At 44.3% G+C, this 21,996-nt stretch overlaps 4 non-coding genes across 4 annotated transcripts; all 4 read left to right on the top strand.

Moving 5' to 3' along the window:
• The first annotated feature begins 1,456 nt into the window (after positions 1-1,456).
• Trnac-gca (transfer RNA cysteine (anticodon GCA)) lies at positions 1,457-1,528 on the top strand. The gene has a single exon. It is a non-coding gene; the product is annotated as a tRNA-Cys (tRNA).
• Positions 1,529-2,817: 1,289 nt separating this feature from the next.
• On the top strand, positions 2,818-2,889 carry Trnac-gca (transfer RNA cysteine (anticodon GCA)). Its single transcript has one exon. It is a non-coding gene; the product is annotated as a tRNA-Cys (tRNA).
• Positions 2,890-7,108: 4,219 nt separating this feature from the next.
• On the top strand, positions 7,109-7,180 carry Trnac-gca (transfer RNA cysteine (anticodon GCA)). The gene has a single exon. It is a non-coding gene; the product is annotated as a tRNA-Cys (tRNA).
• A 4,195-nt stretch (positions 7,181-11,375) lies between these two features.
• On the top strand, positions 11,376-11,447 carry Trnac-gca (transfer RNA cysteine (anticodon GCA)). Its single transcript has one exon. It is a non-coding gene; the product is annotated as a tRNA-Cys (tRNA).
• Positions 11,448-21,996: the final 10,549 nt, after the last annotated feature.

The following is a 21,996-nucleotide window of genomic DNA, read 5'->3' as shown; positions in this document are numbered from 1 at the left end:
GTGTGGGAAGAATTATATGCCTTATCAGACATACAAAGGCTATAAATTTTACATCCATTCACCTCTCACAGAAGGGGTTCATCTCCCAAAAGAAGGAGTGTCATTTTGTTAAGAAACATCCAAGAACTCAAAATCTTGCAAAAAGACACTTCCACACAGAAGAGATGGTAGAAAAGAAGAATGTCATGGTGAAGGAAGTCACAGGGCCTTGATCATGCAGCAGGCCTTTGGGGACAACCAGAACAAAAGGATCAGGAGCCCAGTTCACTCCTGGAAAACAGAAAGTTGAAATGTTCATTAGACAGTAGAAATATTTCCATGCATGGAATATTATTCTGAAAAATATTTCATGGAAAACTCAAGGTTTGTGGAAAATGTAAATATTTAATATTTAATATGACACAGTTTAAACATAAGACTACCATTAACTTCAGGAAAATCAGAAGTTCTACCCGATATCTTCATCTTGTTTAGAATGACACACATCCACCATACACAGTGTTGACAAGTCATCATGGTAAAAACGTAGAATGTCATCCAACTAAAGGTGAATGTAATGGGAAAGTGAGAATGGAAGATGCATGAAAATTATTATCCTCTTCTACAAGTCAGTTAGTTACTGTTGTCTAGACCTGATTAAATCAGACATGCCATGCTGTATGCATTTTACATAAGTGCACAGGAAAGACTAGAAGAGACAGCGAAACCTTTGAAGCATGGCCCCCTTTGGGTGACAGGAGCAATAAGAAAAGAATTTGGAGAAGTGTTGTGTTTTTTTTCTTAATAATCTTTTACAATAATAATGAGTTTTCAAAATAATTGAATTGTGCCATATATGTTGATATAAACATATGACAATGAGTGTGTGGAGTGGTGATCGATCTGAAGGCCAGGGTAGAGGCCACAGCTTCAGAATTCCTGACCCTCTGTGTCCTCCTGCTCTGCTGTCAGAGGTCCTCAATGACCCACTCAGTCCTGAAGAGACATCTTCACCATCTATCCAGCAACACTCAGGGGCAACACTCAGATCATCCATGGGCTGGAGAGATGTCTTCATATGCAGGTACCATATAGTTCCCCAAAGATGTTAGGCAGGGTCTCTTCACACTGAGGACTTGTGTATAACTGAAGAAACCAGACATGTAAATCTGAAGTCCTTTATAGTAGCTTATGCCTCTCTGATTCTAGCTATGCTGTTCCCACAGGCTGGGATGTTCCTCTGTGTGTGTGTGTGTGTGTGTGTGTGTGTGTGTGTGTGTGTGTGTGTATGTGTGTGTGTGTGCTGACATGACAACAAGGGGCAGAGTTGGAGTCACTGGGGACTGGAGAGGGACCTCTATGGGCTGATTTTATGGAAGCAGCAGGGCTAGTCTTACCAAGTAAAAAGTATACATTGAAGGAATGATGAGTGTGACTATGAAGGTGAAAGGCACTTATTAAACATGTCTGGCAGGGAGGGGGCATAGCTCAGGGGTAGAGCATTTGACTGCAGATCAAGAGGTCCCTGGTTCAAATCCAGGTGCCCCCTACCATAAGTTTATTTCTTTATGTTTTTACCTATGGAATTATCACACACACTCAGTTCTATGTCTTTTCTGTTTATTACACTTATGGTCCTCAGCAGAGCTGGGAGCTACAGAGCAGCCTATCATGTGGATGGATGGCTACCTCCCATCTCTTCCTATATGCTCCATGTCCCACACATTCTTATTATGTCTCCTCACTTTCTACATATATCAATACCTCTGGTTCTGTTGGGTTCTTAAAGAGAAGGCAAGGAATGTTCTTCAACAGTTTCCAGGCACATCAGCCATAAAGACAACCAGTGTCCAGGAACCAGAAAGGAATAAATTATCTCCCTCCATGACTGTGTGGTGAACATGTGGTCAGAACTAAGTAGACAAATCCCAGAACTGGGCTGTCTGTGTGGGGTGAACATTTCCCACGTGAGCTTCTTTCCCTTCCAGGGCCCACTGCTCACTTGCTTCATCCTCAAAGGAGAGAGGGATCCTGCAGTGTTGCTGCTGACAGGGCAGGTTAGGGCACTGTGAGAGGCTCTGAGAGGCAGCCATTCTGTCTTCAGGGAAGGAGGAGAGGGGTGTCTGGGGGCCCAGGTGGAAGGCACTTGGCCAGCTCAGGAGCTAACCCAGGACAGCAGTGTGAAATGGGCTCAGGTCTGCATTTCCTCCTGCACCTCTCCATTTCCTTGGCTGATGGTGCTGATCAAGGATGGGCCTGGAAATCTGCAGAGCTGAGGAAGGCATCTCACCAGTCAGGTCTGGCTGCTTCTGGAAAGTAGGTCTGAGAGGATCTGTAATTTAACTTTATAGTGAAATTTATTAACTGAGTACACTGGTACCAGTGGGGGTGTATCTCAGGGATGGATTTACACCCAATAGTGTTTCAGAATTGCCTGTAGAGCTTGCTGAGATACATCAGACCCTGGGTCCCTCCTGGAGAGTCTGACCAAGAAGTTCTCAGTGGACGGAGAACTTTCCCTTTTTCCACTCCACTCCCACTCACCTCCAAAGGTCAGCTAAGCAGCCAGTGTATTTGCATATGGCTCCTTTGGTTGAGTTGAAGAAGTCTGCAGAAGCAGGCCTCCTGAATTTAATGTTCCTGCCTCAGCTAGGACCTAAGGCAGGAAGATGCTAGCCATTCATGAGGACATGACAGTCATGTGCAGAGGCAGGTCAGGGCTGGTTCTCATAGGAGGAAGCAGATGATGGCAGAGCACTGACATGTGTACCTGTGATGTTAACATCCAGGGAGTGGCCATGCAGGTTCTGAGTGCCTGTGAGACATTAATAAGCAGGTGGGGGTATAGCTCAGGGGTAGAGCATTTGACTGCAGATCAAGAGGTCCCTGGTTCAAATCCAGGTGCCCCCTTGCTTGAATATTTTGGTAGTTAATTTGCCACGTTCACCTTGCAGGGGATCTCAGTGAAACTAGGAGGTCTCTATTAGTTGGGAGTTATCTCAACTAATCCCAGATCCTCCATTCTGGGCTTTATAATTCAGAGTGTGTGTTGCTGAGCTCCTTAACCCATTACAGTCACCTAAGGTCCCAGAGCCCACAGGGCTTACAAGTCTTCACCTGAGCACACAAGCTGCTCACTGTAGTTAGTGTCTTCCCCCCCTTGCATGCATCTCCCTGTTTGCTCTTCCCAGTCCACTCCTCACCTCTGTCCTGTGTTCTGATTGTAGAGGGATCAGCTTTTCTATGCTTCAGTTGACCACTAAGAGATGAGGTCCATTTTGAATACCCAGTTTCTATCTGGGACTCTATTTGACAAGAAGGTCTGAAGCCATGATATTAATGATAAGCTCAGAACCTGCTGGCTCCTGCGTCCTTAGTGTGTTTTCCTGTGGAAAGGCAGGAAAGCCAGACTCGAACAGTTCTCCAGACCTAGAAAAAGAGATTATTAGGATACGTCAGAAGCCAGCCTGGTAGTATGGGCTCCCACGACAGTCAAGAACCAGGGCAGGAGCCCATACTTGTTCCAAAAAGTTTCTAATCTCCATCCCCATTCGCCCACTTTCCCCAGGGACAGAAATTATGACATTGAACTATACATTAATAAAGAAATGTTAGACTGGGTGGTACCAGGGTGTGGAGGGTTGAACCAGAGAACTCTCAGTCCACATCTAATGCTTAGATCCAAGCTATTACCTACCATGACAGCCATCAAATAAACGGTACTTCTTTTTAATTAGTTTCTTTTATGTGTAAAAACCACACTGTAACTTCACCTTCCTCAGTAAGGAGGGCTGATTTGTTGGGTGCAAGCCGCCCTGGTAGGCTGCTGGATACCAATCTCTGTTTCTGTTGCACGCTTTCCTCTACCTCACCCTCAAGACCCCCCTGCCTGATACCCTCAGATGCTGAAGCCCTGTCACCTCTCTCTCTCATCTCTCCTGAGTGTAACCGGAAATAAAACCTAGAGAGCTGTGGAGTTACTAGGAGTCAGTGCTTAGCTCCCTCAGTTAACATCCTGTATCTGAGGCTGGGATTGGATAGCTACAGAGACTAAGGAAATATGGTCATGACACTTCATCTTTGTCCCATTTTAGTGGTCTTTGGTCTAGTGAGAATGATGTGAAACACAAAATTCCATTAGATGTAATAGGAAAGAGAGTAGCAGCACAGAGCCGGGCTGATTGGAATGGACTTAGTCACAGCCTGGAAGACATGGCGAGGGTAGTGGAGGTTTTTGTTTTTTTGTTTTTTTGTTTTTTTTTTTTGGTTTTTCGAGACAGGGTTTCTCCGTGTAGCTTTGCACTTTTCCTGGAACTCACTTGGTAGCCCAGGCTGGCCTCGAACTCACAGAGATCCGCCTGGCTCTGCCTCCCGAGTGCTGGGATTAAAGGCGTGCGCCACCACCACCCGGCGGGTAGTGGAGTATTAAAGATGAGAGTATGCTGAACTAGAGTAAAGATGCTATTGCTGAAGACACTATACACTTTTGTGGTAGGACATGGAGAAACAAGCTGGAACTTACCTGAGAACGTCCTCTCTGGTGGCTGGTTTTCACAGTTCTGGAAGGCGCTAGACAAGCTGCTGGAGAACAGACATCAACGGTAACCCTGCAATGAACCTGCATGCTACAGCACTGGCCTGCCAGGCAAGATAGGCCCACTTGGCATGAAGTCTGAGGCTGCATACAACTGCTTTTGGGTTCGTTTTGAGGCCTGCTCCGCAGGAGGGAATTCTGGCCTGCTCCTGCAGACCTGGTCAAAAGCCCATGGCTTGGGAGGTCACAGGTCCTAGGGAGGAGCCTACTACTGTTGTTGTGCTAAATGGCATGTCAGTCTGTCCTTCAAATATGTTTATACTGCTAGATTAATGCTGCCCTCAACCTTGGCCAGAGACGATTCTCTCTGCAGTGATCAGAAGTTAATGCAGAGACTCGTAACTGGTCAAAGTGCTGAGTATATGTGACTAATGAGTACTCAGACCTTAACCTGGACATTTACATCAACTCCTGACCCGAACCAACAGGTCATTCTTCAGTGACGGAATCCTAAGTGGAAGACCAGGAGATGAGAAGATAAAGAAGATAGAAAAGGTGTGGTCAGGAGGTCTTACACAAGCTATGTTTCATGCCAAGCAAGTTTATTAGGAAGCACAGCATCATATATACTGTTTTCAGGGGGAAATTGAGCTAAGGTCAGCAAGGAGCTAAATAAACAATGTTGGCACAGAGAGCACAGGATACCTCAGACACAGCTGCCTTAGGACTGATAACCACAGCCTTAAAAGGGGAAATCCGGGTTCCTAGGAGCCAACACCTTAACTCCTTCCAGGCTCTGGCCCTAGCCCCAGAGTAGACCTCACCAAGTCTGTCCCTAGACAAGGACACAGAACTGGTCTCCCCTTTGTCCTTTTACAGGGCCATGGGAACATCTGGATTCTAATAAACTCCTCTCTTCTAGGCTCAGGGAACACCTCTGAAGATGAGCCGAAGAAAGGCAAGAGCTGGAGAATGGGGAGGAGTGCTGTGACTCTGTCTTCTGCGGACATGACTGTTGCACCATGAACTCACTACAGCTTTGGCACCTATATAAATCAAGTCAACAAGATCAGTCATCAGGCAGCACTGATGGGACTCGGCAGGTTATTATCAAAGAAATGAGAGAACATGGGAGTAGGGAAGAGGATGCTGTGAAAATCATCAAAGATTATAAGAAAAAAAAAACATGACAACAGGCCAGTCTCACTTATTGAACATAGTTTTTTTCTAAACCATAAATAAAAAATTTAATAAATCAAGTTCAGCATTGTATTAAAAAAAAAAAAAGAGAGTAACAGGTAATAGCCAAGCTAACTATTTGAGGAGTACAAGTTGCCCTCACCTTATGAAACTCTGTCTTCATGCTGTGTTAGCTCATAGTATATAGCAAGTGACTTTGACGCAAACAGCCAGGCCCTCCACATGTTTCTGGGCATGCAGGCCAAATGCCAACTTTAGCACTTTATGCCTGAAGTATGTTCAGATTGCAGAACATGCAATGTGCTAAAAAACATCAAGGAAGCAGTGCTCTGTCCCATGAACAGCCTTGACAAATACTGCTGGGAGGTGTTGGTTAAACATACCAGCTCCCTTTGAAGGTGGGTGACCTGAGGTGTCCTGTATGTGTTCAGACTTGGTATAAAGCCCTGGATGCATATGATAGATGAATGTTTCATCTCCCACCTATATTGCCTTTCTTCCTTTCCCATCCTCTACCAGTTAACCATCCTCTACCAGTGTTTCCTAGACTTTTCTGCAAAGCAAAATTACTTGTTTTCAAATTCTAGTTTCAAGGTCTCCTTGTAGAGAAATCCAAACTAATATTCCAGATTAACAAGAAAATGATGTGATTATAAAATAAAGATTCCAGCCAGCTGTACCATGCACCATGATTTATTTATTCTAATGTACAGTGAGTAAAGGGCGATAAGCTCATGCGAGGACAAGCTAAAGATCCAGGGGAGGAGAAAAGCCATGTACGACAGACACCCCCATGTACAGACACTTTCTCTACGTGGTGTAGGGTTTTGTCCACCACAAACTTCTGGGTCACATGTGTTAGTCTGGTAATATTTCCTTGTCCTAGTGACTGTTGGTCCATTAGTGGTTTGGAGATTCCAAAGTCTACCTTCAACTGTTTATTGGAGGAGTTTATTCTTCACTGTCTTCTGTCTATATTAACTAAGTGAGAAGTGATCATCTTTTAGTCCAGCCTGTAGTTCGGCAGCAAGTTCCCTGAACCTAACATTAGCCCAGGAAAGCCGGGGCCTGACTTTGTCATCACATTTGACACTCCACTCCTGTGGAATTTCTGTTGGTAGGTCACACCATGATGGATTCCAGCTTGACTCTGAGGGTCATTTTAGTCAGTGTCAGTCCCTCTCCAGGACTGTCTAACCCTGGGGACTGAAGGCCGGGAGAACAGAGGCTGTAGGGTTTCTAAGGAAGGAAGCCTGAGGCTTTTTATTCAGGAGAGTGATGTGTTTTTCCTCTGTCTTCAGCCTAGACGTTCCCAAATGATGATGCATAGGGTACAAGTGATGTAGGTGTAACTCTGGAAGTGAAGGATATTAATTAAGCTGTATATTAATAACAGGGGGTATAGCTCAGGGGTAGAGCATTTGACTGCAGATCAAGAGGTCCCTGGTTCAAATCCAGGTGCCCCCTACGCATACCTGTTTTTTGACCTTTTATATATAGATAGATACCTGAATTTTAATTTCTACTTCCTTACTATACAACAGAGTTAGAAATTATTTTCTTAGAAAAAGCAAATATTAAGGATTTATTAATGTGATTTGCCATCCCAAATAAATTATGATTAATCGAAGTGTCTATAAAAATTCCATTTCCCAGGCCTCACCTCAAACAATTAGAACACCCTGGGTGGAGCTAAGGTACCTTAAAAACTTTCCAGTGGTTTCTAGAACCAGCTGAGATGAGAAACAGCCTTACAGAGCTTCCTGGAAGCCTCCTCAGCCCAGGCTGCCTCAGCTTGGCTCTGTCCATGCAGTTCTGTGCTCTGGACCTTCACTCATACCTACATTTCAATCTGTGAAACGTTGATGTGTAAAATGCCTGTAACTGGACCACACCAGCACCTTTAAGAGACAGGCAATTCTTTTTCAGCACTTCTTAGTTTCTTTAATCTCTTTTCTTCTCTATCCAAGAATTCTCCCCAGGAAGGAATAAGATTGGTCTTCTGATCCCTGCCACTAAGATCTGTGGCTCAGAAAGACAGCTCAAGTCCAGGGGTAGGGTGTTGCAGAGGGTGAACTAGCAAGTCAGTAAGGGGGAAGTCAAGTTACGTATTGTGTTTAGTGCAACAGACGAAGGTAATGCCATGTGTTAATCAAACTTTGGAAGGAAAATTCTGCAGAAAAAATGGAAAAATCACATACACTATCTCAAAACTAAAAATATGGTTACTTTTTAGGTTTTAGAGAACAAATAGCTTTTTGATAGAAACTCTTAGAACCCACTGTGGATACAGATAGGAGAATATAGTTCAGAAGTTCAACTCATGGCTTTTACCATACCTCACGTGAATTGTCTTTGATGGTCTTTAAAAATAAGTCCCTAGAACACATTTCGTGATTCATTGGATTTGTATAAAAAGCAGGAGTTCGTATCTTGTACGGTCAAACATGGGTTCTTGTAATAAAGCCATTTGGGATACAATAATGTTTTGGTTTCTATATTGAATGGCAAAGAAATTACCATGTATAACAGAGCCTGGTTATATCGAGTCCCCCTAGGTATTTTGTCTACAGCAAGCAGATAATTGGTTTATTGAGGGGATTCAGGTTTTTACTATAGGCTGGAAAGGAGCCTGTCAGATTAAACATGTATATAGTGAGGACTCTGACCTTAATAAAAACAGATCCCTGCTTTACCTTTAGGGGAGTATACTCTTCTGCTAACATCCTTCCTAACATCCAGTGACCCTGAGTATCAGGTAACAATGTACAATGAAAAATGGCATGGCTGTGTTGAGCACCAGTGATGCCCCAACTAGCAACTTCAGCCACACCTGAGGGCTATAGGATGCTAGGCTGTTGGTACATATAATGACCAAGTGTGCAAAAGAGCAGACTGTAGAGAAGGCCTGGAAATGGTGAGCGTAGCTAAACAGTGACCATGTGCAGAGGCACATTATTGCTTGGGGTGGTGGCTCACTATGAGAACTCAGCTCCCTGCTTTAAAGCTCAGAACGGAAGTTTTCTCCTGCTGCTGCTGAGAAGATTCTGGTTAGCCTCCTTCCTGCTTTTTGAGCATCACTTGTTTCTGGACTGAGGATCACAAGTGCCTGATTCCAATTTTTTTTTTTTTTTTGGTTTTTCGAGACAGGGTTTCTCTGTGTAGCTTTGTGCCTCTCCTGGAACTCACTTGGTAGCCCAGGCTGGCCTCGAACTCACAGAGATTCGCCTGGCTCTGCCTCCCGAGTGCTGGGATTAAAGGCGTGTGCCACTGCCGCCCGGCTTGATTCCAATTTTTATGTTCTCTAGCTACACCTCCTTTTGCCTGTGGAACATCTACAAAGTGAGTTCCAGGAAAGGTGCAAAGCTACACAGAGAAACCCTGTCTCGAAAAACCAAAAAAAAAAAAAAAAAAAAAAAAAAAGAAAGAAAGAAAAGTTTCCTTTTCCCACCTGGGCCCTACATGCTGGGTCTTCCTGCAGGGAAGGATGAAAGGCTGAGTGAGTCAGTGAGTCAGTTTGCCTCACCCTCCTTTGGCTATGTTTGCACTCCAAATGGCCTGCCCACAGTCTAACGTCAGTCCTATTCAGTCATGTCTTACTTTTCTTGGGTAGACAAATGTCTCATGTGATTTTCCACTCTTATATTGTCCCAAGCCTGTGAAACCTGTCCACATTTTAAGAACCACCAGTGATGGCCCTCTGTGAAGAAATGACTGCTTATAGCCCCACAATAGGGTAGGCAACAACCTACCCCTATACCCAGCCAGGTTCCCCTGACTCACATTACATGTGCTGGGTATGATATCCAACATGCAAAGTCAACAGCTTCACATGGAATTCTTCAGTCCTATGAGGCACATTAGAGAGGTTCAAATACATTATTTATACTTGAAGGTATATTTCCTAGCTTGTTGAAATAATCAAATAAGTCATTGCCCAAAGAATAAAACACAGTTGTTTCCCTGAACATCTCTTGCATATCATGATTCATTGTTGGGTTGGCCTCCATGACCTCCTTCCCACAGTCATTGTCTCAATGGGCAAAGCCCCTCTGGAGGATAGTTCTCACTGTATCATGCAATCTATGAAGTCTTTGCATCTCACAGTGGCAACCATAAGGGTCCACATGGAAGAGAGCATTGACCCACTTAAGTGCATCCTGAGGCCGGAGCTCTGGGTGTTATAAAGCCTGTTTTGATGTTGGTTCCTGTTCTCATAGAAAGGCGGAACTGACAGGTCATGAACTCTCCAGTAAAATATCTCCCTTTCAAATCCAGAACCAGAAAATGAGAAAAGCAGGGAGTGAAAGTCAGAAAACAAGTTCTGTGTGGATGTGCAGCAGGCGAGAATGAGGTCGAGAGTGGTGTAAAGCTCAGGTGATGTAGAAGAAGATATTAGGAAGGAAGGAGAGAGGTGGACTCAATTCTCCAAACTGAGGTGCCCCACAGGACCTAAGGAGGAGGCTGGAGGGCTCTGGGTAGGAAAGGTTTCTAGAAGTCCAGAGATGATCTGTGAGGAAGCGCAGGGGAAGTGGAGGGCAGACGGAGACCTGTGTGGACAAAGCCGGTCATATCCAACTAGTGCACAAGAACTGAGAAGTCATAGTCCATGGTGGGCTTTTGGGTGACCAACGCAGGTGACACAGTAGTCACTGAAAATCTGCACAGATCAGGGAGAAGGCCTTTGTCTGTATATGAAGCAGCTCCTGTTTTGTGACAGTCATCTGGTGGCCCTTCCTGGTGTAGTGACATGCTGGCAACACCATCAAGCTGCAGAGCCAACAACCCCTCTAAATCACTATGGACTGGATCCTTTCTTAGGATAACTTCTGTCTGCAAATGGAGAATAAAGAGGAAAAGAGAGAAATCAGGCTGTTCGTCTACTGCCTCAGGACACCTTTCAAAGAGGCCATTTAAGCCTAAATGCAGACTCTGGTTATGACTTGATTGCTGATCAGGTATGTCGCCTTTCAAAGTGAAGTCAATGACTTATTTTTCTCATATCTATATATGGAATGTCACCGACCAAATAAATATCTCTAATTTGTCTATGAGTGATCATTAAGCTTGATAGACACATAATACCCCTAGCTCCCCTTCTCATTGTGTCTATATTATTTTTCAGGTGAGTACCAAGAACTTTTGCTTTTCCCCAGACCTGCCCTGTCCTTTACCTCCAAAGGATCTGTTGAGCTCTTGTATTTGAGTTTAAAGGGTATTTATCTGTAGAATTCCATGATATTTTTGATTATTTTATATGTATGGGTGTTTTACCTGCAGAAATGTCTGTGTACAGTGTGAGTGCACACTGGGAATCAGGTCCCCTTAGACTGGAGTTACAGATGGTTGTGAGCTGCTGTGTGCCAGGAATTGAACCTGGGTCCTCGGCAATAGTAACAAGTGCTCTCTTAACCACTGAGCCAACTCTCCAGCGCTTGGACTCCAAGATTTTTAATGTGCCTGCCTCAACTGGGAACTAGGGCAGGAGGGTGCTTGTCATGAGGCTGTGGCAGTCAGACATGTAGAGATAGGTAAGGGCTGGGCCTCATAAAAGGAAACAGATTATGTCAGATTATGCACTGGCAAGTGTACATGTCAGAGGTCAACAGTAAGGGAGTGGCCATGCAGTTTCAGAATATTTATTATACATACATAAACAGGTGGGGGCATAGCTCAGGGGTAGAGCATTTGACTGCAGATCAAGAGGTCCCCGGTTCAAATCCGGGTGCCCCCTTGCCTTTTCCTCAACTAACACATTGTTTCTGGTTCTGTTTTTTCATCCACATGAATTCAGCATGGGAATTTGGTGAGAGAAGTCAACAGTGGCAGATATGGACATGTGTGTTTATCAAGGCTGTCCAGAGAGAATAAGTCAGGATGGTGAAGGGAGACGAAGACAGGAATGAGAGACCAAATTTATCTGGGTACCCCCACAGTCTATAGAAGGTGACATTTCCTCTCCCTCAGAGACATGAGTGGTTTTTTCCTCTTAAGACTTCAACAACTGCAGAGCCTACTAATAATACACCTTACTGAGGGCAATGGGCTTTTCTCAAAGTCTACAGATTGAAATATGGTCCCATCCCCAAAGTGCATGCACATCAAACATACGTATTTGGCCAGACTTCTGGTCTTGACAGCCTCATCAAGTTGATTATGGCAAAATCCAGCCTAACAGGTAATGCCTTGGCACTAATGGCCTTACTTGAGGACATACCATTGGCCAAGGCATTACCTGTTATGCTGGATATTGGATGGGTTGCACAGATGGTGGGTGGCTTTGAATCATCCTGCAGGGGACAAAGCTCAGGCCATAATAGCAACCAGTGACTGTGGCTGGTGTTCACGGTGCAGCTCCAGTGACTCTCTGGCCCAGCAGCTGAAGTCCTGGGTCCCTCGTGTTTCATGAACCTGTGACACCAGGCCTCCCTTTGTGCCACCAACCACTCACACTCCTGCCAGTGACTCTGTTTCCATTAGCCTGAGCTGCCTGAATCACTGGCACAGACAAAGGGAGAGCAAAGGCTGAACCTGCAGCAGCCAGGCTCCTGTATCTGGGCATCTGCACTTCCTTGGTTTCTTTACACACAAGTGTCTGCCATGGCACACATGTGGTTATATTAAAGGACAACTTTGCAGAATTAGTCTTGTCCTTCCACCATGTGGGCCCTGGGGATCAAATTCAGGCAATCAGCCTTGACAACAACAGTCTTTACCCACTGAGCCATCTCGGCAGCTCAATTGTTTTTGTTTGTTTGTTTGTTTGTTTGTTTTTAATCATACTATCTACAGTGGTTAATATTGACTGTCAATTAGACAAGATCTAGGATCACAAGCCTCTTGGCATGCCCATGGAAAGTAATCATAATTAGCCTAGCTCTGGAGTGCCTGTGAGGGACTGTCTAAATTAAATTAGTTGGGATGGCAATTGTAGGTGGCACCATACCATGGGGCGGGGTCCTGGAGCACCAGCATGTGTCACTCTCCACTTCCCGACTGCAGGTGTGGTGTGGCCTGCTGCCTCAGGCTCCCGCCACCATGCCATAATGAAGTGTTTTCTGGCAAACTGCAACCTGAAATAAACCCTTTCCTCCTTGAGTTAAGTTTTTCAGATATTTGACCAAAGCAACAAGAAAAGCCACTAATATACTGTGGTTTTAAAAGTTAAAATGGAGGTGAGCAGGGTTGTGACTGCCTGTAATCTCGGCACTCAGGAAGCTGAGAAAAGAGGAGGGTGAAGAATTCAAGAAAAACTTGAGCTACATTCTGAGAACATTTCAAAAGTCCAAAGCAAACAAAGTTAAAAAAAAAAACCAAAAACAAAGACAAAGAACAAACCAAAATGAACTCACATTACACGTAGCCGCAATGTCCTTTTCTTGTGGAATGCTCTCACTAAAACATCTTTCCTGATAGTGCCCCGGACCCATTTTATTTTCTATGGTTGCATCGTATTCCATCCTATGAATGTGCTATCATGTTTCCAGCCAATGACCTCTGATGACATGCAGACAGCTCCAGTTCTTTGCTGATTAAAATCAGAATGCAATGAATCTCTACATCTGAGTACACTTATGTAACTACTTCTGAAGGAAAAATTCCTGTAAATCTATAAATGGAACAATTTTTCTAAGGAACTAAAGACAAAAACAGCAACAACAACAATAAAAAACATAGCTTCACAAAGTAGTCTAGGCAAACCTCAAGCTCAGAATCCTGCCTCAGTCTTTGGAGTATTGTGACCTCCACCATACCTGGCTTTTTTTTAACAAAAGCAATATGCTTGATATGAACAGTTAAAAATATAAACAACAGTACATTGTTAAAAGCTGGAATCATCCATAATTCCACTCACATGAATTCTGTATTTTGCCTGTGCACTTGACAAATTATCAGGACCCTGGGTCTTTTATTAAATAAACATCAAGCCAAAAGATACTGTACGTAGTGACAGTCAGGTACCCAACCCAGGGCAGATACAGTCAGTACTTCATCATTGCTATTGTTGAAGATGGATCTCTGGCTGGTTTTAAGGGTATCCTCAGCTGTATAATCCAACAAGCCAGGGGGCTGAAATCAGTCATGTATGGGAAGGAGCAAAGAGCACTTTTATAAGAGGGAGGTGGAATTTAGAGAGGGCCTGCACCACCATCCATCTCATAGGGCTGCCTTGTTTATGGTGTTCCATCAGGTAAAGGCTACTAATTATACTGCCTCTCTGGCATAGATCAGGGGTGGAGCATTTGACTGCAGATCAAGAGGTCCCTGGTTCAAATCCAGGTGTCTCCTACAGGTATCTCTTTTGCCTCCCTAATTTGGTGCTCTCCTCACTAGAACTGTCTTCAGTCATTCTTTGTTTTTTCAACATAATATTTTTTTTGATTCTTTGGGAATTTCATATCATGCACCCCAATCACACCCCTTCCCAGTTCTTCCATGTCCACCCCCACCTTGTGACTCCCCCACCCCAGAAAATTTTTTTAAATAGAAAATTTTTTAAGTCTAATTTGTGTTATCTATATAGTCACTGGAGCATGATCAAACTCTCAGTGGCCTGCCCCTGCCCACCACCAGAAGTAATGTTACATCATCGATCTGACTTGGATTGAACCTCCTAGGTGTCAGACAAAAGCACCTACTCATAATATGTTTTCAATCGAATTTAAAACTTGTTATAATCCCAAAGTTACCATGTAAGTTGAAGATGAGAATAATTTTAATTGCATTTGTAAAAGCACAGCATTGAATCTGGTGAGAGAGCTGTGGAAATATTGAAGAGCACGATGCAGCTAACTTTCAGCCTCACTCAGAATTTTTGTAGAGACATGGACTTTATGATTGGTGACATCTCCTCCACCTTCCATTCTGCAGTTTGAAGTGAACAAATGGCTAAGGGCGTTTCATTTCAGTTAGAAATGACATCAGTTACTTTTCTGAGATAAAATAACACAATACGAAGCACTTAGGGGAGAAAGAGGTTTATTATTGCTAAGGTTTAGAGGGATAGAGTCCACAGCGATGAGGAAGGCATGACCATCAATGGAGGGATGTTGACAAGAGCAGGAAGCTGGCTCTTGATCATATTTTCATCCACATACAGGAAGCAAAAAGAAAGAGAACAGGAAGTGAAGCATGGCTGTAAACCCACAAAGCCTAACCTCGGTGATTTACTTCCTTCTGAAGGTTCCATAACATCCCCAAACAGTGCCATCAACTCGGGACCAAATATTCAAATACATGAGCCCATTGGGGATTTCTCATTCAAATGGCCAAGATGTTCTACCAGGAATCATCCGTGCCCCCTATTTGTTTTTCTTTTTCAGACCTTGCTCTACTGGGTACACTGTAGTACTTCTTTTCTTCTACTCTCTTTTGTTTGTCATGGTAATACATAGTTTTTAAATCTGAAAAGTTACAAGACTTAAACATGAATGGTTAAGATTTAATGCTTAAACTAAAAGATAGCTATTTCTTCTCTATCTTGTTTGTTTTTGAATACATTGACAATCTCACACATTCACCACCTGTCACCCTTTCCCATTTTAGGGTGGGGTGGGGAGGTGATGGGTCACAGAAGCCTTCCATGTCCCTCTTTCTCAACTGGGCATCTGTGGTCATCAATATCACTGCTGAAGTAGCTTCCTTGCTCTTTACAATCAGCAGGAGCACAGATCATGAGCTTCCACATGGTTTCTGGTGACAGCACAGACCACGAACAGGGCCCCCAGCTGCAGTTGGACCACGGACCCAGACAAGGCCCTTGGAGGTGGCCTGGATCATGGACATCAACATAGCTTCAGGCTGCAGCACAGAGCATGGACATCCACATGACCTTTGGTGGTAACACAGGCCATGGACATCAACACAGAATGCGGTCTCAGTGGGACTATGGACCTAGACGTGGCCCTCAGTGGCACATGGGCCTGGAAATCACCATGGCTTCAGGTGGCAGTGCAGGCCACTCACATTAATTTGGTCCCCAGTGGCAGCACAATCAGTCTTAACCCTTCTTTGTCAGCCTGATCTTTGTCTCTCTGCCACACTGAGTGGCAGTTCACACCTTTACCTGGGTTCCTCACCTCTCCGAGTCCAAACTTTGAGCTTTGTGACACTTTCTCCCTTTCTCGGTAGCCAGAAACATCTACATCCTGTGTGCTAAGCGTGTGAGTTGAATCAGTCATAGTCAAGCAGGTGATAGAAGGCCAGTCATTAAGCGGGAGAATTATACTATGAAGACAGAGTATAAAGATATAAAGAAAACTGTTTAAATTGTTCTGTAGAGTGTGAGACTCAAGCAAGGCCAAATGAGAACAGCAAATGTCAAAGCAAAGGTTCAGCCTCCTGGAGAAGGTTTTGTTTGTTGTCAATCACTGCTTTTGGCTGGTGTACAGAGTTCTGGGTTTCACCACATAGTAGTGTCTTCATACATGTGTGTCATCACACTTTGCCCTCATTCCTTCCCTTCCCCACCTCCACCCACTTCCTGCTCAGGTCCTTTTTATTCCCAGATTACTCCCAGCCCCATTACTCCATTTACCCCTTCCATTAAGATCTTATCCTCCTCTCCCACAATCACTTTTTGAGCTTCATGACCTACACACACACACACATCTGTGATTAGAAATGTGACAAGAGCTGTCTGAATTCACAACCTTGCATAAAGCATACTCAAACCTTACACAGGAAATACTCCAGGGCAGATGCCTGTCCAGTGTCTACCTGTTCAATTATAGACAGGCACCACCTCATCACAAGCCCCCTGTCTTTGATACTTGGATAATTGCTTCAAATAGTGTATGTAACCTCAATTTCCCTTGTTCACCTGAGTGTGCCCTGGGCTGTCAGATCCTGAGTATCCTGGATTCTAATTTCTCTTCTATTTCTGAACAAACTCATTTCTATGTCACCATTTCTGGTTGACAAAGAGCCCAGTCTACATCATTCTATTCACATCCCAGCTGCAGACTCACGGGCACCATGACAGATGGGTGTGTTTTGTGACACCAGACTTCCTCGTGGCTTGTTGTACAACATCCCTGTGACTAAGACTGCCAAATGCTAAAATGGCTGTGTGGAGGGGTTCTTGCTGGGACGCATCCCAAAATACATGGCTTTCTGTGCAGTGGTGCGTGGTAAGCAATCTGTTCTATCAGCTGCAGGAATGGTGAGGAAGCTACTGTTGAGGGCAGGAAGACAGCACCCTGTGAAAGCCTGGAAAGCAGAAAATGTCCTTGATGGTGCAGAGCTGGAGAGGGGATGTTGGGCAAAAGCCTCAATGCATGAGCTACTTGCTGTAGGCTGCATTTGGCAAGGGGTCCTAAAAAAGATCTGAGCTCAGATGAGAACTGGTTTGCTTTATAAGCAGAATTCAAAGATGGTATGGATTACTCAGAAATTGCATAGTTGGGAAAATAAAATTGATGTATCCAAAATATCCATATCTGTTTAAGAGGGAGGAAACTTGATGCCTTCCACAGATACAACCTCAGGGAAAAGACCAACTCAACTGTGTATCTTAAAAACCCTTTTTCAAGACCATGACATCACCAAGGTGGTACCAGCTAGATCCTCTCATTGGACAGGTAGGTGTTTCTAGGAAGATGAAGGGTATGATCCCATAGAAACTTGATGTGCCAAGTACTTACAACTGAGCCAGGGAAAAGCAGTATCAAAGAGGAGTGTGGTGGTTGCTATTGGGGATAGAACCAAATTCATAAGCAACCCATGAGTTTCCTGAGAGCCTGTATTAGCCAGGCTTCTGTGCTCCTGTGTCCAAATATCCTAGGAAGGCATCTTAAAGGAGGAAGGTTTGTTCTGCTTATGATTCACGGGCTTTCTGTTATCATGACAGGAATGGAAAGCATGAGCAGAGCAGAACATTTGATATTATGGTGGCCAGAGAACAGGAACACAGGAAGGTGCCAGGGCAAGATATAATGCCCAGGACGTGCCCTATGACCTACTTCCTACAGCGTGGTCCCACTACCCATGTTTCAGCACCTTCCACTAACTCCATCCTATGGTGAGTTCATGGAGGGGTGAATCCTTCTTTAGGTCAGAGCCGCCATGATCTCTGGGGACCGCCTCATGGTCAGCCTCAGAGCCGAATTAACTAATATCCTGGCATTTTCTCCATCCCTTCAAGCTGACAGTTAAGATCCACCACCACAGGCTGTATTTCCAGAAGCGTGAGCAAACTAGACAAAAGGAGTAAGTACCGCCGTGTTAATGACACTGCACACGTGAGAGACAGGCAAGATAACTCCTCGGCATCAGAAATCACGTTTCTAGTGATCTTTCTAGTCATTCTAAAGGCTAGTGGGAAAGGAATGTCTTAAGCCAAGAGTCCTGGGGAACAGCAGTGAGAACCACTCCTGTGTGGCAGAGTAAGATCTACCGAAGGAAAAGTTCTAATTCTGGGGTGTGTTTTGTTCCGTTACTTTGGGGGTAGTTTGTCATGTGATGTGATAGTGAGAAGGCTGGACGTGCTCAAATTGGCATGTACAAGGGGACACATGTAACTAACTGTAGTAGAGAAACATGGCTACTTTTCCTGTATTAGATTTTTTTTTTCTTTCAGTCTTCGGCCTAGAATTCACTGTGTGCCCGAGGACAACCTTGAACTTCTGATCCTCTTGCCTCTACCTCCTGAGAACTGGAATTTTAGGCAAGCCCCACCACACCAGACTTATGTGGTATTGGGGATCCAACTCAGGGCTTCATGCATTTTAGGCAAGCACTCTACCAATGCATCTACATTTCCAAACATATATTTGAGGTTTATTTTTTTAAGTCAGTTTTTTTTTAAATTTACTTAAAAGGTTTTTTTTTTCATTTTACATAGCAACCAGTTTTCTCTTCCTGCTCCCCCCCTACCTCTCCCCACTGCATCCCCCATCCACTCCTCAGAGAGGGTAAGGCCTCCCATGGGGAGTCAACAAAGTCTGGCATATCAAGTTGAGGCAGGACCAAGACCCTTCCCCTGCATCAAGGCTGAGCATGGTGTCCCTCCATTGGCAATGGGCTCCAAAAGTCCAAAAGTTCTTGCACCAGGGGCCCCACAACGGCCAAGCCACACAACTGCCACCCACATTCAGGGGGCCTAGTTCAGTCCCATGCCAGGTTCCCAGCTGTCAGTCCAGAGTCAAAGAGCTCCCACTAGCTCGGGTCAGCTGTCTCTGTGGGTTTCCGCATTATGATCTTGACCACCACCACCACCACCCCCGCTCCTACAATCTCTCCTTTCTTCCACTGGCCTCCAGAAGCTCAGCCCAGTTTAAGCCAGTTTCTAAGACCATGTACACTTCTGCCATTTTCCAGTATTGGAGTATATGTGTGCTGCTGAAAGTGTTCTTATAGTTCCTCTGAATTTGGAATGTAGAGGGGACCAAAATCTTGTCTATTAAGTTCATGAATCAAAGAAGCTTTGGCTATTAGTTACTTTCCTTTCTGCTAGGACAAAAGGCAGCTTAAGAGAAGATTTGTTTTGGCCTTCAGTTTCAGAAGCCCATTATAGTGGGGGAGACATCACAGCTGGAGTGTGAGGACTCAGTGTCCATAGTCAGAGCAAAATTAGACACTGTTCAGCTGGCTTTCTCTTTTACTTCAGTACAGGACCCTAGAGCTTGGCATGACACCACCCCAGTTAGGGTAGGTATTCCCGGATTATTAACTAGGTCTAGGAAACCCCTCACAAACTTGCCCAGTATTTGTTTCCACAGTGATTCTGCATTACATCAGGTTGACAACTGAGATTATCCATCAAACTCAATAGGATTTAATGTGGAACACAAGCTCCTGGGCTGTGATTGGAAGGTGGGTTGGGAGCAGCGGGTGGAGGTGAGCATGCTGTGCGTGTAGGAGTAGTCGAGAGGATAGCATGGTAAATCAAGCTCTGAGCCCCAGTTCTTCACTAGTCCTGCCCAGACCTTCTGATAGAGATGGAACACACTCTTGGTCCTTGGTCTTCTGACTTACTCAGCATGAGACGGCAGGAAGTGCCCAGCAGAGTCTGGAACCCTGTTCACCGAGTCAGGCCTCCTCGTTTGCATTTCTGTCAGGGCTATGAAACTGTCCCCTGCTGGCTGCCTCTCCTCCACCAGGAACGTGAAGCAGGCTGAGGCCAAAGTACAAAGAGGGGAAGAAGATGAACCCACAGGTTAAGCAGAGCTAACTAAACAGCCTAGACCTACTGATGGGCACTCACGACGGTGAACTATGAGAATAAAAATTATGCTTACCACTGCATGGGACTCAACTTTGTAACAAGCAGTTGGGTAGCATCATTGCAGATGTGGCTGACTACCTCAGCCACAGTTCCCACACCTGCCCCCAATACCCATCAAGTGCTGACTAGAGAAAGAAGCTTAAATCTGTTGGATTCAGAATACATGGATGGAATATTCGGATAAGTGAGAGAACCCTCAGGAATGTAATGGTAAACTCATGGCTGGAAACTGAGTATCTAAGCAGCTGATGGTGGGTTGCCACTTTTCCTTGCCTACCAGTGAGTAAGAGTACTGTCCACTGTGAGATGTTTTGCTGTAGTAACATTGGTGCTATGATTTGGATGTATTTCCTGAAAGGCTTATGTGTTGGAGCCTGGATAGATGGCTCAGTGATTAAGAGCACTTACTGCTCTTGCAGAAGATGTGAGTGCAGTCCCAGCACCTATCAAAGACTATTGGGGTCCAGCCCCTTAATAGCCTTTTCCCAGGGTCTGTTGAACAATCTGTGACCAGCTCAGGATCTAATCTTAGTGATAACAAGTGAATCTACATACACAAAACTCTTTAGGCCATTCACTTTATTCTTCAGAGTCAATTCTCTCTCTACACAGCTCTCTTCTGCTCTCTTACTTAGCTCCTTTCTTGCCTGATTCTCTCTACATTTTTCTGATGTTCTCTTCACGTTCTATCTTACTTCTACCCCATCTTGGTTCTCCATCCTAGTTCTCCTCAAGTCTCTGAGGTTTACAGTAATATACCCATATAATCAGCAATACTCTGGCCAAAGCAAGGTCACATGGCTTGAATTCTTTCAGGGTCAAAAGGAGAGGTGATAAGATCCACACAAAGAGCAGTAATTGTCAGCGTCATTTGCAATCCAAAAGAGAAGTGACTAATGGGGAATGAATCAACTAAGGGTTAAATTCAGTTAATAGATCTAAAAAGGGAATTTATGTACTCAAATTATATTCTTAGAAGTGGTTAGAGAAAATGTTAGGAATCTATAAGTCACTAAGTCATGAGTAAAAATAAAACTACCTTTTTTTACTTTTGGCACAATATCTGTCCAAGCTTATCTCAGCTGCACCATTTTATGGTAGGGCAGGGGAAGTGTACTTGGTAGTTAGGCAACCTGTGTCACAGCTTGATGTACCTGGTATGTAGTAACCCTTTTGTTTTGAGTCAATTGTTAAAGAGAGTTCTTTAGAATTAGAGATAACACTTGGGAAAAAAAATAGGGTTAAGCTTAATTTGCACATCCACCTGGCCTGGGCAGTTGTCTCAGTGTAAAATTTTACCTTATCTCAGGAACTAACAGTCTGAATGCTTATCTATCTGCAGTCTGTCATAGAAGTCCAGGAAGTATCTCAGATAAAATACTTTCATCTGGAGATGGTCCTGGCCAGTGTTTACTAATGATGATAATTACAGAAAGGCCTGAAATTTTGGGTCTTGACTGTGTGCCTGTTGTTAGCACAGTTGGGGGAAGTTATCCAAATACCCCAATTGTATAGGGGAAATTGTGTCCAATAAATGGTCAATCACACTGTTAGAAGTTCTTAGGAAAAGAATCAGATGGGAAAGCTGCAATAGCACACACGAAATGCGTTACAGGAAAATGTCTTATATATTCAAGAGCCAATATTACCAAGACTCCTTGAGTTTTGGCTTTAATCCTCTGGAAGAGCCCTGATATTCCAGGTAATAGCTTTTGCCATTGTCAGCTGAATTCCTACTTCATATTTCTGTGACTCACAGCAAACATCCACGTGATAGTAAACAGAGGTCTCTAACTTGCCAATTCCAGGGAATCCAGTGCCCTATTGTGACCTCCATGGGCACTGTCCACAAGTGGTGCACATGAACTCATACAAGCACACATGTAGACACATAAAAGGAAATAAAACATCTAAAAAACCGAAAATCCCAACACAGCAAGGTGCAGAGGTGGAACTTTGGGGAAGTGACTCCATTATGAGGGACCTCACGTCATCACTGGTTAATCCACCGGTGGAGTCACACTATTATGTGTTATTGGTGAGGATGGGGTTAGGA

This window comes from Peromyscus eremicus, chromosome 3 (genome assembly GCF_949786415.1).
Source record: "Peromyscus eremicus chromosome 3, PerEre_H2_v1, whole genome shotgun sequence".
In the NCBI taxonomy this organism is placed as follows: domain Eukaryota; kingdom Metazoa; phylum Chordata; class Mammalia; order Rodentia; family Cricetidae; genus Peromyscus; species Peromyscus eremicus.
Note: the sequence above shows the minus strand (reverse complement) of the source record. Positions and strands in the feature narration are given on the sequence as shown.